We start from the raw sequence: 13,577 nt of genomic DNA, 5'->3' as shown, positions 1-13,577 counted from the left end.
ACATGAATCCTTCACTTACTGAAACCTATTTTTTCATGAGTTTTCTTAGTGGTCTTAAAGTGGAAATTGGTAAATCTGTATCTATGTTTCATCCTGCGACTTTATCTGACGCTTTCTCTTTAGATAGATTACAAGAGCAGAAAGTTCACCTTGCAGCTACTGCTTCTAAACCATTTACCAGATCATGTGATACATCTTTTCAGACTACGAGACCCTACTCTTCACCATATTTTCCTCCTAAACCAATACTTACATCACCTAAATCTGTACCAATCACACCTAAATCCTTTTCTACTTCTCAATCCAAATCCAATTTTGAAATCCCTACAATCAAAAGACTAACCCCTGAGGAAATGCAGAAGAGAAGAGATCAAGGTTCATGCTACAACTGTGATGCATTTTATAGACCAGGGCACTTTTGCAAAGGTAAACAGAAAATATTCATGCTTCAAATGGACAATTATGAGTCAAAAGATACTGAGGAAGAGGAGGAAGTTTTTGAAGAAGCTGTTGAATCTCCAATTAACTCTGACATTGAGATATCACTTCATGCTCTCATTGGTACTGTTACAGGTGAAACCATCAGAATCCCTGGTGTTCTCAATAAACATAAGGTTTCAATTTTGATTGACTCTGGCAGCACCACTAGCTTCATTGATAGCAGTTTAGCTTCTACTCTCAACTGCAATATAACTCCAACTGCTTCAATGTTGGTAATTGTTGCAAATGGTGAAAAAACTTGTAGTACTGGCATTTGTTCTAAACTGCAATGGAGTATGCAAGACCACAAGTTTATGGAGGTCTGAGAGTCTTACCATTGGGAGGTTGTGATATTGTGTTGGGAGCAGATTGGCTCAAGACATTAGGTGATGTGCTTTTTAACTTCTCTAAACTCAACATTTCTTTTAAGTATCATAATAAGAATATCACCTTACATGGCTCAACACCCAACAATTCTTTATTGATGATGAGTGGGGAAGCTGTCAAGAAATTTTTCTCAAAAACTTCACATGGCATTGTGGGCCATTTATTCTCTATTTCTACCCCAACTACACAGCCAATCACTCTACCAGAGCTTCTTCCTATTCTAGATGAATATCATGACATCTTTCAAGAACCTAATCAATTGCCTCCCAAAAGATCATTAGACCATTCAATTCCTCTCCAGCCTAATGCTGCCCCTGTAAATCAGAGAGCCTATAAATGTCCTTACATACAAAAAGGGGTAGTTGAAAAACTTGTACAAGACATGCTCAACACTGGCATTATCCAACCTAGGCATAGTCCATTTGCTTCCCCAATCTTGCTTGTTAAGAAGAAGGAAAATTCTTGGAGATTTTGTGTGGATTACAGGAAGCTCAACCACATTACCGTTAAAGATAAATTTCTTATTCCTATAATTGATGAGCTTCTAGATGAATTAAAGGGTGTTATATTCTTCACTAAGATAGATTTGGGGGCTGGGTACCATCAGATTAGAATGATTGATGCTGATATCTTCAAGACTGATTTCAGAACACATCATGGGCACTATGAGTTTAAGGTCATGCCATTTGGCCTGAAAAATGCACCTGCAACTTTCGAAGCTCTAATGAATGATATTTTCAAACCAGTTTTGTGAAAATTTGTCTTGGTCTTCTTTGATGACATCTTGATTTACAATCCAAGCTTAGAAGCACATATGGAGCACTTACACTATGTTTTTTCCTTACTCAGACAACATCAGCTTTTTGCTAAATCCTCCAAGTGTTGCTTTGGTCAATCTTCCTTGGAATACTTGGGCCATATAATTACAGCTGAGGGTGTGTCTACTTATCCTAGTAAGATATCTTGTATGCAGCAATGGCCACTTCCCACTACTATTAAAGAACTCAGAGGTTTTCTTGGCATCACTGGCTATTATAGAAAATTTGTTAAAGGATATGGAGCTATTTCTAATCCGCTTACTGAGCTTTTAGAGAAGAATTCCTTCCTTTGGAGTCCAGCAGCAACACTTGCATTCAATGAGCTCAAAGAGGCCATGACAACTACTCCCATTCTAGCCTTGCCAGATTTCACAAAGCCATTTGTGGTGGAGAGTGATGCCAGTGATTCATGTGTGGGAGATATTCTCTTACAAGAAAACAAACCCATTGCTTACTTCAGCAAACCTTTGGGCCCTAGAGCACAAGCTTTATCTACTTATGAGAAGGAATTTCTGGCTACTGTTTTGGCAGTCAAAAGATGGAGGCAATATTTGCAAGGTAATAAATTCATCATCAAAACTGACCATCAAAGCATTAAATACTTTCTGGATCAGAAGATTACTACTGCCTTCCAACAAAAATGGCTTATTAAGTTGCTGGGATTTACTTATGAAATCCAATACAAGAAAGGTACTGACAATGTGGTAGATGATGCTTTATCCAGAAGACCTACTCCTTCAGTGGCTTGTAATTCAGTTTCAGTCTCTACTCCAACTTGGATGCAGGATATACTTCTCAGTTACTCTCAAGATGCCAAGGCAGACCAGCTAATGTCCAAGTTATTACTTCAGGATGATTCTGTACCCCATTTCACCTTCCATGAAGGTATCTTAAGATACAAAAATAGGATCTACATTGGCACTGGAGGTAATATCAGACACCTTCTTTTGAATTCCTTGCATGCTTCTGCTGTTGGGGGCCATTCAGGTATGCAGGCCACATATGTTAGAGCTAAGAAACACTTTTATTGGCAAGGAATGAAGAAAGATATTTTGCTCTTTGTCTCTCAATGTGATGTTTTTCAAAGATGCAAAGGTGATTCTACCACTCATGCTGGGCTTTTACAACCTCTGCCAATTCCCAATTACCCTTGGCAACACATTACTATGGATTTTATTGAGGCATTGCCAATTAGTGAAAGGAAAAGTGTTATTTTGGTCATTGTTGATAGACTTACTAAGTATGCCCACTTCATTGCTCTATAACACCCTTACACAATTGCATATGTGGCCAAAGCTTTTCTCAGTCAAGTATTCAAGCTTCATGGTTTACCTTCTTCCATTGTATCTGATAGGGATAAGGTCTTCACCTGCAACTTTTGGCAAGATTTGTTCACAGCTTTGGGCAAAAGTTTGAACCTCAGTACTTCCTATCATCCACAGACTGATGGCCAAACAGAGAGGGTTAATGCTTGCCTAGAAAATTATCTGAGATGCATTACTAGACACAAACCAAGTGAATGGGTTCAATGGCTTGCTCTTGCTGAGTGGTGGTACAACACCAGCTTCCACAAGGGCTTAAAAATGTCTCCTTTTCAAGCCCTTTATGGATACTTACCACCCCATATGGCCATTCCCTCTTCTGCCACCACTTCTGTTGCTGCTGTTGAAACATACTTACAAGAAAGAGCTCAGATGATAGACTTACTTAAAGAAGCACTTCACTTAGCTCAGGAGAGGATGAAACCAGATAATTCCAGGGTGGGGAGATCTTTTGCAGTCGGGGATTTAGTCTACCTCAAGCTTCAGCCTTACATGCAGGCCTCTCTCTCTGTCAGAAAGAACTTCGAGCTCTCTGCTAAGTTCTATGGCCCTTTCCCTATTTTGCATAAAATTGGTCAGGTGGCATACAAGCTGGAGCTACCATCACATTCACGCATCCACCCTATCTTCCATGTCTCTCAGCTAAAAAATCACATTGGTGCCAGCATTGTCCCTTCATCATCACTTCCACTGGTGGATCTCACTGGCGATATCATCATGCTTCCAGAGAAGGCCTTAGACACCAGAACTGTCCTCATTGGTGACCAGCTGGTTCGGCAAGTGCTCATCAAATGGACTAACTCCTCTGCTGAGAATGCAACTTGGGAGCAACATTAAAGCTCATTACCCACGGTTTATCCTTGAGGACAAGGATGTTTCTCAGGGGGAGGCAATGTTGCATACTTAGTCTGCATACTAGTTGGCCTTGGATGCCCCTTAGACAGTTAGATGAGTGCCTGAGTGTTTTGCAAATATTCTATTTTGATTCCTTTTGATCCGTTGGATCTGTTGCACGTGTCGCGCACTGATTGTGTCATTGTTAGGGTTGAGTTATTGGTTTAGTTGTGTCTGAGAAGCATTTGTTTCTCAGGTTATGAACGTCGTAAGAAAAAAACCCAATGACTGCGCTGTTCTTCAGCTCAGATTATGGCCTAAATCTTTGATTTAGGAGTTCCTATCCTCAGTTTATCTATCAATTTATCATTTTTGTTGTTAATTTGTTGTAAGCATACAACATTCAACTCGGTGCATTCAATGGAGTTGGTACTGACTCACATTGAATCGTCTGATGACTTGGGGGAGGTTTGTGTCTTTTCACATGGGAAAATAAATGCCACCTCCACACTAACTCCAGTTAGCCGTTTTCTCAATAAAAAGACAAAAAAGGTCAAGCATTAAATATATTATGAAAAGGTAAGGTATGATCATTTTATAAAATTCATTTCCCCACGTGGACATTTTATTAAAAACCCCTTACTATTATCATCGAACTATTCTCTCTCGTTCTCATCTTGTTCTCTTCTATCATGTCTGAAAATTCGAATGTTTTGTTGATTTCAGAGATTTAAAATCCCAAGTGGCTAACCAATTTATTTCTCGCCTTAGGGTTTTGAGGTTTACATATGAAAGTTTTTTTTATGTCTGTTCTCTAGTCTCCAAAAACTCTTAAGAGCAGCAGCACAAAGAAGAAGAAACGCCCTAAACTTCTCATTTCCTTGTAAATATAATGAAGCGTATCGCTTGATTTCAACCCTATGTTTGATTTTTGTTTCTTGGTTTGGTTGAATCTGATCTTATATGAAATCCATAAATTTCTAGGGTTTTGATTTGAGAATAAGGTACGTCTGGGATGCATGTATATCTTTCTAGGGTTTGATTGTATCTGATTGTATATTTGGATTAATTGGGTAATAATCTATGACTCAATCTTCTTCATCATCTTTAATTTAAGAAATTTAAATTTTAACAATAGGGTTAGGGTAAATTTTCAAGCTCTTGATTTTCTTATTAAAAGTTTCAATTGAATTATTGTTTTTATTGATTAGGTTTGCGGTTCACTTGAACTGGTACCTATTGTGATTCCTGATGATGATGGTGTAGTGGTGGTGTTGATGAAGTAGAAGATGACTCAGTTTGCTAATAAGATTGCTCATCACGTTGCTTGTCTGTTTTGTGAGGTGAGTTAATTAGTTTGGGTTTTATTCTGATATCATTAGCTGATGTTGTTTCAGTTCTGATTTTGGTTGACTCTAGCTGGGTTATTCTTAGGTGCCATTACTGGAGCTTTAATAAGAAAGAAACTGAGAATACTTTAATCTCTACCAAGTTGTTTGCTGCCAATTAGAAGGGATATTTGATATGGACCACTGGCACCATGGATATGTGTTGTGATTGCTAAGGTTCTCTCTCTCTGTGTGTGTCTATGTGTACTACTGTGTTCTGTTTTCTTTCCCTTCTTGTTTACCGGTCTTGATTGTAGTGTAAGCTTTTACATGAGCCTTTAGGCACTATCCAAGTAAATCTTGGGATGGTTTTTGTCACCTAAATTTGGCCTTTGTTACCTCGTCTGGTGTGGTTAGGCCCATTTCAGGCTCTAAACTCATACTACTGATCATTATCATCTATTTCATTTTTTTGTTTCTATTCTTGTTTAATTATTTATTCAGCTTTCATTCATTTGCTTTTGGATAATTGATTTGATATGGTAGTCAGAATCGTTGTTCATTTCATGTTGTATTTTAAGTATCACAAGGAAGAGTATGAATACAAGCTTATTCCTGCTTTTCTCATGTTTAAGGGTGCTCAGACTGCTATATCTTGGTCTCGAGTTTCTCTTAAATACATCATTTTGGATCAGCTGATATGTGCTTGTTCAATTGAACTACCTTAGTTGTTTGATTGTGTGATATTCATTTTGGTTTTTGCAGGACTTGGATGGATTTACCCTTGTGATATTTGGAGTATTGGTTGTATGAATCTTAATTGAGCTGTGCTCGGTAGGTTTTCTTTTTGCTGCCACCTACTGTTTTAGTTTACATAATTTTTGTACGAAAAAGCTGTAACACATTGTTTTAGGGAGAGACATTGTGTAAGACGCATGAGAAGTTAGAGCACCTGGCCATAATAGAGAGGATATTGGGGTCAATACCAAGTCACATGTTGAAGAAAGTTGGGTATGTGATTTCATCTTTTTAAATTTTCTCTTGTTGGTTATTTTTGAAATGTTTCATCTGGTAACTTGTCATTTCGTTGTCAGATATCATGCAGAGAAATACATAAGAAAGGGAAGATTGAATTGGCCAGAGGGTGCGACATCCAGGGAAAGCATTAGAGTTGTTTCAAAGTTACCATGTTTGCCGGTATGTGTGCAGAATTGTTGTGTTCAGGGAAGATTCTTTTGAAAGGAGACAAGATAACATTGATGCAGAATACGTAAGCAAACTGAATCTCACCCTCCTCTCTCACTTAGTGTAGTCTGTGGAATTTTAGTGATAGTTGTCTTCTTTTTAATATTTCAGGGGTAAATGATGATTTTGGCCTAGTGATGATATATAACCTGAGTAGCAGAGTTGAATCTTGCATATTATACTGTCTGACAATGCTAGTGCAACAATCGAATTTCCTGCATTTGGATAATTATCTTTGTATTCTGGATTATCATTTCATTCATGCAATGGGTCGAGCTGAAGATGACAGAAAAAGGGAATAGGTAATAGACTTTGTTTAATCCTTGAATTCACTTACTTTTTATCAATATGATTTTCATTTTTTACTCTTATATGCATCTGATTTAGTAAATTTCTTACAGACATTCCTTAGTAAAGCTCCTGGTTATGTTGACAATCATAAACTTGACTTTTTTATTGGTTTTGCAGGCTAATGTCTGGGAATGAATCGGCATAAGATGAATATTACCTCGCAGCTTTCACAGTATGTCTCAACTAGTGCAGTGGTACGATATTTTTATCTCATTTGTTAGTGTCATTAGGTTGTAGAAGATGAGTTTGAATTCTTTGCTGATCAATAGTTGGTTACCATATTCTCTGCTACAAATTACTGTAGGGAGTTTGAAATTTTTGGCGATGTGATGAGTGTGGATGCAGATTTGACTTGTGCATTCCCCAGATCCTTCAACTTCTGATAAGAGAATGGAAATTGGATTCGGTAACAAGAAGTCAATACCTGGAACACCACCGAAGAAGGTAATCCTATGTGCTTTTGTACTAGTTTCTTTTTTAAATGTGTATAATTACTGTCTTAATTGAATAATCAAATTAACTTTTCCATGGCAGATCAGTTGTGGAAGAGAAGGATGAGCGTGGAGCTGAAGTCTTTGGTGGACCAAGTTCAGAGCTGAAGTCGGCATGTAATTCTGCACTAATGAAACTCGTAGGTGAGTACAGATTCTATTGGCCATGTTCGTATAGTCTGTTCTGAAGTCTATATTTCTATATTTCTTGATTTTACATAATGTTAGATGGTATAACATGTACGGCAGATGGACAGACTAAAATTGTAAGAGAAGGGGATAATGGTGTTGCTTACTCTTGGAACTCTAGAGATCAGATATGGGACAAAGTATATATATGTTTTTTGTATATATATATGCCTTGTTTTCTAATTAATCTTCAACCTTCTTTTCACACAGTATTTGATGTTGACATTGGAGATGGTGAGCCCATTCATAAGTTGCCTTACAATAGATTAGGCAATCTTTGTTATTTTGTAAGTCACTCTATTGTATGGTTGTTATAGGCTTATTTGCTAATTCGCTGGCCTTCCCTTTCTCTCTGATGGAAAACAATTTGATGCACCATTTCGCGTCCCTTGCACTATTACGCGTCAAGTGTCGTTGCTTTTCCTGTTTTTCATTTATTCATATGTGGGTCTTGCGTTTTTCAGGGAAGATTCTTTTGAAAGGAGACAACATAACATTGATGCAGAATGCGTAAGCAAACTGAATCTCTCCCTCCACCCTCACTCAGTGTAGATGCAGAATTGACTTGTGTATTCCCCAAATCCTTCGACTTCTGATAAGAGAATGAAAATTGGGTTCAGTAACAAGAAGTCAATACCTGGAACACCACCAAAGAAGGTAATCCTTGGCGCTTTTTCTGACTTAAACCGAAGTTTGACACTTTTTTTAGTCAAGTGTTTGCAAGTGTAAGTGAAACTGGATATGCTTTAGTGGAATATGGCCATCCTGTCTATACCAAAATCATGTGCTGATAAATTACTTTGTTTTACTTGTTGAGGTAGATGCTTTTCTGATCTTTTTTCCCTTAATCCCTCGCAACTGTTTGACTTTTCCCTTTTTAGCCTTAGATTATTAAGCTTGTAGTTTGGTCAATATGTATAAAAAGTTGTTTCATTTCTCTGTTCAGTAATTTTCTTTGTACAATAGTTATTCACATCTCTAAATGCATGGAAACTAAATTGTGTATATTAGTTTGTTAAAGTTTGATTCGATGGGTATCCTATGTATTCTTAACAACTCCTTCTATGGAAACAGGTGCTCCTTGATATATGGCTTCGTATCTGCAAACGCCAGCGTAGAGAACAAGAGTTGGTGCTCCTTGGGTAACTTGAAGAAACTCCAAGATCTTAAAACCCAGAGAAGAAGAAGAAGAAAAATTCTTAGGGAAAGACGTGGGAACCAATCTGTTTGACGTTCGCAGCAACAGCAGGAATAATATTGGGAAAGTTTTGCAGAATAAAGGAACTGTTTTCTTCCTCTTTCATTGAAGCTCAGGGTATCTTCTTTTATAATTTCTTGACATGGATTTGTGATTTATAATAACAAGTTCCTGTTGAATTTATGTTTTATCATAAGAACTAGTATGTAACCCGTGCTACGCACCGGGACCAGTGGAAATTTTCGATTCGGTGTAGCGGGGCTACGCCACGGGCCGGTTTTCCAGACGTATTACAACTTCTTCAAAAATTCTTGCTTAGTCTGATTATTTTTAATAAATAAGATCAAGCTATGCTATACAGTTAAAATATTAAAGTATATTTACTTTGTATACCTTTTATAATGGAAACTAAAAGTGTCGATCAAGTACTTTTATATCTTGCGTTATGGCCAAATTTCCAAATGTTTGGTTGATCAATCACTGTTCATACAAACTATCAGGGCATATGAGAATTAAAACACCTAATAAAATACTAGAACCTCATACCATATGGGTTCAACATATAGAAGCCCCACTAAATGGATCCTTCATTGTCAATTCCATACTTTATGAATATGCTACTACTAAGCCCAAAACATCAAATTTTCTTTAGATTTGGTCCATAATTAATTATTACGAATTTTAATAATGACAACACTGCCCTTTTGTGTATATACAAGAGGAATATTAGAAGGTATTTTCATTTATGTATTCTCTTTCTCTCTCTTCTTCATTCTCTTTCTCTCTCGGCTGCTTCAAAACAGAAGAAGGAATTGATTTGATTCAATAAATTAGATCAACATCAACAGTGTATGTTCTTCAAGATCTAATTCTAATGGAGGAAGAAACGTCGATGAAAATAAATTCTATGGTTCTTCGTCGCTGATCCAAGATATGATTCGATTTTATTTAGTGTTTGTCAAGGATATAGATTTAATCGAAGTTATATCAAATGATTCACCGAGAAACAAAGATAAGTTGTAATTCTTCTTCTTCTTTTCTTCTTGTTCATTTAATTTTGATTTTTGATCAACTTTAACGTTTCCAAAAGCAAAATCTTCGATCTCCCATAAAGTTTGTTATCCGATTTGCGATCCGAAGTTAGATCTGTAATCATCTCATCATTGTTTTCGTTTTTACTTAAAAATTATTGGAAAAAAATTCAGTAACATTTTTAGGGTTCATCTATGAGATTAATTTGACCGATCTACCAATCATTTATCCCGATCTTAAATCTGATTTCAAATTCATAATCATTAAACATAAATCTTAATTACCCATCAAATGATCTCGAAAACCAAATACTTTCATTTTTAAGATCTAATTATATATGTTAATCCATCTGTTTAGGTTAGCTCTATGGTAAAAAAAGAATTGAGTCTGAATGATTTTCAATCAGAGGATATTCTGTCGGCTAGTGATCATTTGATTACAAAGATTAGTAACGTTGTTGATGGAAATCATAAAACAGATTCATAACATCTCTGATACGCAGGTATGTGGCTAACACTACATTTGAATTTTCATGTTTTAGCTTTTCAGAAAGCATTAGTTGTTAAGATTCACTTCAATTGTTTAAACTCTGTGGTCTGAATGTATCATATTGAAATTGTATAAATTTTATGGTTTGAGTTTACTGTTGTTTTATCCAGAATTTGATTAATATTTCAATGTGAATTGAGTTTCTCATTTTGATGATGATGCACAACATGTGTAACTTTCGTCTACACATCCAAATTGCATGTGTAACTTGCTTCTACACATCCAATTAGCATGTGTAACTGAGAGTTACACATAAATATAGGTTCTTCCAGTTTTGAGTATGTGTTTTCTTTCAATTAGCATGTGTAACTTGCGTCTACATATCCAGTAAGCATGTGTAACTTGCTTCTACACATCCAATTAGAGAGTTACACATAAATATAGCTTCTTCCAGTTTTAAGTCTGTTTTTTCTTTCAATTAGCATGTGCAACTTGCGTCTACATACCCGGTAAGCATGTGTAACTTGCTTCTACACATTCAATTAGAGAGTTACACATAAATATAGCTTATTCCAGTTTTGAGTCTGTTTTTTCTTTCAATTAGCATGTGCAACTTGCGTCTACATATCCGGTAAGCATGTGTAACTTGCTTCTACACATTCAATTAGCATGTGTAACTCTCAATTACACATAAATATAACTTTTTCCAATTCTGAGTATGTTTTTCTTTCAATTAGCATATGTAACTTTCTTCTACATATCCAGTAAGCATGTGTAACTTGCTTCTACACATTCATATAACTTGTATACTTGATTCGGGATTTTGGCTAAACCGTTCTCATATTATTCCTTATATTTTAGAGAAGCATGTATTGTTGAAGCAAAATTTATGGAATGTTTTGCTAATGATGGAACATTGCAAATTGAGCAAGCTGTTTGGAGGGAGAAATCATGTTCTCTTGGATAGGGGAATTCTGTTGGTAGGGACCCATCTTTGATGAAATTGTGTTGTTATAAGCATGTGTATCCACTAGTTACATAGGCTTTCTAGCATGTGTATCTGCTAGTTACATATGCTTTTAGGATGTGTAATTGATGTTTACACTTGCATTTTGGATGTGTAATTTCTGATTGATGTGCTTATCGACGGTCTAGCGTTGATTAGATGCTTTACCATCAAGACTCAATATATTCATACGCAAGAGTTTATGTAGACTCATTGTTTTTCAGTTTTTCTTTTGGTTGATATGGAAGCAACACAACTTGGCTTACATTTCAAAGATTTTTATATGCAGTTGATATTGAATTTCTCATTTCGATGAGCTATTTTTAGGTGCTCTTAAATATAGGTTAATATGCATCTATTTTATGTTCATTTTTGGCTTACTCTACTGGGTTTTGTCTTGTTTTTTGCAGGTCAAAGGAATGCTGATGTAGGTCTTAAAGTTCGTACTTCAGCAGACTTGAGTGTTGAAGTTTCAGCAACAACCTTGCTCAAACAGATAAGATTTTGTGTGATTCAAATTTACTTAAAGTTAAACTAAACTTATTTGCATGTGTAACTGTTGTAGTATTAAATTTGCGGTAAATACGGATTCGTTGCTCGGACTTGAATAGATTTAAAAACAAAAATATGTACAAAATTTTCACAAGATCAAGAGGAACCAGGACTCAGGATTCCAATGTGTTTCATATTCAAGTGGCTCAGAAATTAATCCTAGGCGATTATAGCTCAAAATAAAACAAGTATTAACTCTATCTTTGCCAAATTAGATTCCATAAAATATTACTTGTATATTATAAGCATGGCACATCAAGAATCCCTAGGACTAAGCATGTTCCATCAAACAAAATCACAAGTAATTAATTGAAATCATAAATCAATTAAAATCGGTGCAAAAAGTGAATTAAGAATTATTTAAATAACCACATGGCTGAAAAACAACTTCCTCCATCATCCCAGTATTGGGGTTTAGCTACTCATGATAATCATGTTCTCAAAATACATACTTGATGCTCAAAATATGATTAAAAGAGTGAAAAATATAATACAGTGAAACTACGACCCTCTTTAAGCGTCCATAAAAGAACGATACCTTAGTGCTGCTGTTGATAAGCGACGCTGGTATTCTGCTGTTGAAGAACGACGCAGGTGTACTGCTGCTAGCACTGTTGAAGAACGACGGTCCTGGAGGGTCCGTTCTTCGTCTTCTTCTTCCTCCTCGAGCAGCAGCAGGAAGCTTTCCTGCAGCTTCCTGTTCTTCGTCTTCCAGCCTCTCTGCTGTGTCTCTGTGGGTTTCTAAACTTCCCCAAACTTCTTGATAAAACTTTCTCTCACTTCCCACCAGCCTTTATATACCAATAGGGTCCAAATAACTCGATTAAATCCGAGTTTATCTCCCTTTTTTCTTCACGTGCAGTTGAGAGAGAAATCTCTTTTCTGTTGCTTTGTACGCGTCTTCTGGCAATTTCTTACGCTCCAAACTTCTCCTAATCCTTAAACAAGACTAGATACACTTTACTTCAACGTAAAACTCTCCCAGAATCTCTAAAAATATATTTGAAAACTTCACAGAGAACACGTATTCTGTTTGGACTTTGATCGCTTCTCCCAGCCATTCCAGCCCAAGTTGATCGATAAAATCACTTGCATACGATCTGTTTATTCTTAACAGGCCTAGCCCAATTGATTTCAGGGATTTAATCTCCCTCAAAACTGCCCAGAAATCCAACAGAGAATTATCAGACGTGAACTTAGTTTTCCCGCCAAATTCCATTATTTGAACTTTGAATGTGGTGTCCCCTTAACCAGACCTGGTGTCCCTTTAGCAGCTGCTTGGAAATGGGTCACCCCTTAGTAATTAGGTTACCCCTTATCCAAAATCAAGGGTCCATATAGCAAGTTTCCTCTGGGGCATTTTCCGCACTTTTTTCGGGGTTCCTCCGGGGTATTTCTGGGGTACTTCCGGCACACTTCTGGGGCGCTTCCGGCACTCTATCAATGGAGGTTCAAACGCCGCATTTTCAGCCAATTTCGCCGCAAATCCTTATTCTTCTGAAAACACCTACAAATATATAAAATAACCAAATAAGTACAAAAATGGGTGCTAACACTATATACAATTGAGATATATTAGACACATAAATGCGTCTATCAAATACCCCCAAACTTATTATTTGCTAGTCCCGAGCAAATCAAAACTACAAAATAAAATCCTAACTCACTGTCGCAGGCATCGTCGATTGCATTTAGCGTATGCAATAAGCCTTTAAACCCCTAGGTGGCCCTAGTGGCCGAGTTAAAGTCTCGGGAGGGCTTACCAGAGATATACCCACAAAACCTGTACTCCAGACCTTAGCTATCTACGCAGAACCTTGGAAGGCACTAAAGAATCTCCTTGGTTGGCATACTT

The 13,577-nt window shown here is 36.7% G+C and overlaps 1 long non-coding RNA gene across 17 annotated transcripts; it reads left to right on the top strand.

Annotated features, from left to right (window-relative positions):
- Positions 1-4,476: 4,476 nt before the first annotated feature.
- On the top strand, positions 4,477-9,037 carry LOC113318523. Of its 17 annotated transcripts, none has more exons than XR_003344598.1 (13): positions 4,477-4,845; positions 5,053-5,184; positions 5,276-5,406; positions 5,935-6,003; positions 6,083-6,180; positions 6,264-6,439; positions 6,526-6,716; positions 6,883-6,959; positions 7,070-7,209; positions 7,300-7,400; positions 7,506-7,732; positions 7,910-8,102; positions 8,520-9,037. It is a non-coding gene; the product is annotated as an uncharacterized LOC113318523 (long non-coding RNA). The 17 variants fall into 17 exon arrangements; XR_003344597.1 differs by having other exon boundaries at positions 5,261-5,406; XR_003344594.1 differs by having other exon boundaries at positions 4,477-4,914; positions 5,261-5,406.
- The last annotated feature ends 4,540 nt before the right edge of the window (positions 9,038-13,577 follow it).

Source organism: Papaver somniferum, chromosome 10, assembly GCF_003573695.1.
Source record: "Papaver somniferum cultivar HN1 chromosome 10, ASM357369v1, whole genome shotgun sequence".
Classification (NCBI taxonomy): Eukaryota; Viridiplantae; Streptophyta; class Magnoliopsida; order Ranunculales; family Papaveraceae; genus Papaver; species Papaver somniferum.
The sequence above is the reverse complement of the archived record's forward strand: the minus strand, read 5'-3'. Positions and strand labels throughout refer to the sequence as shown.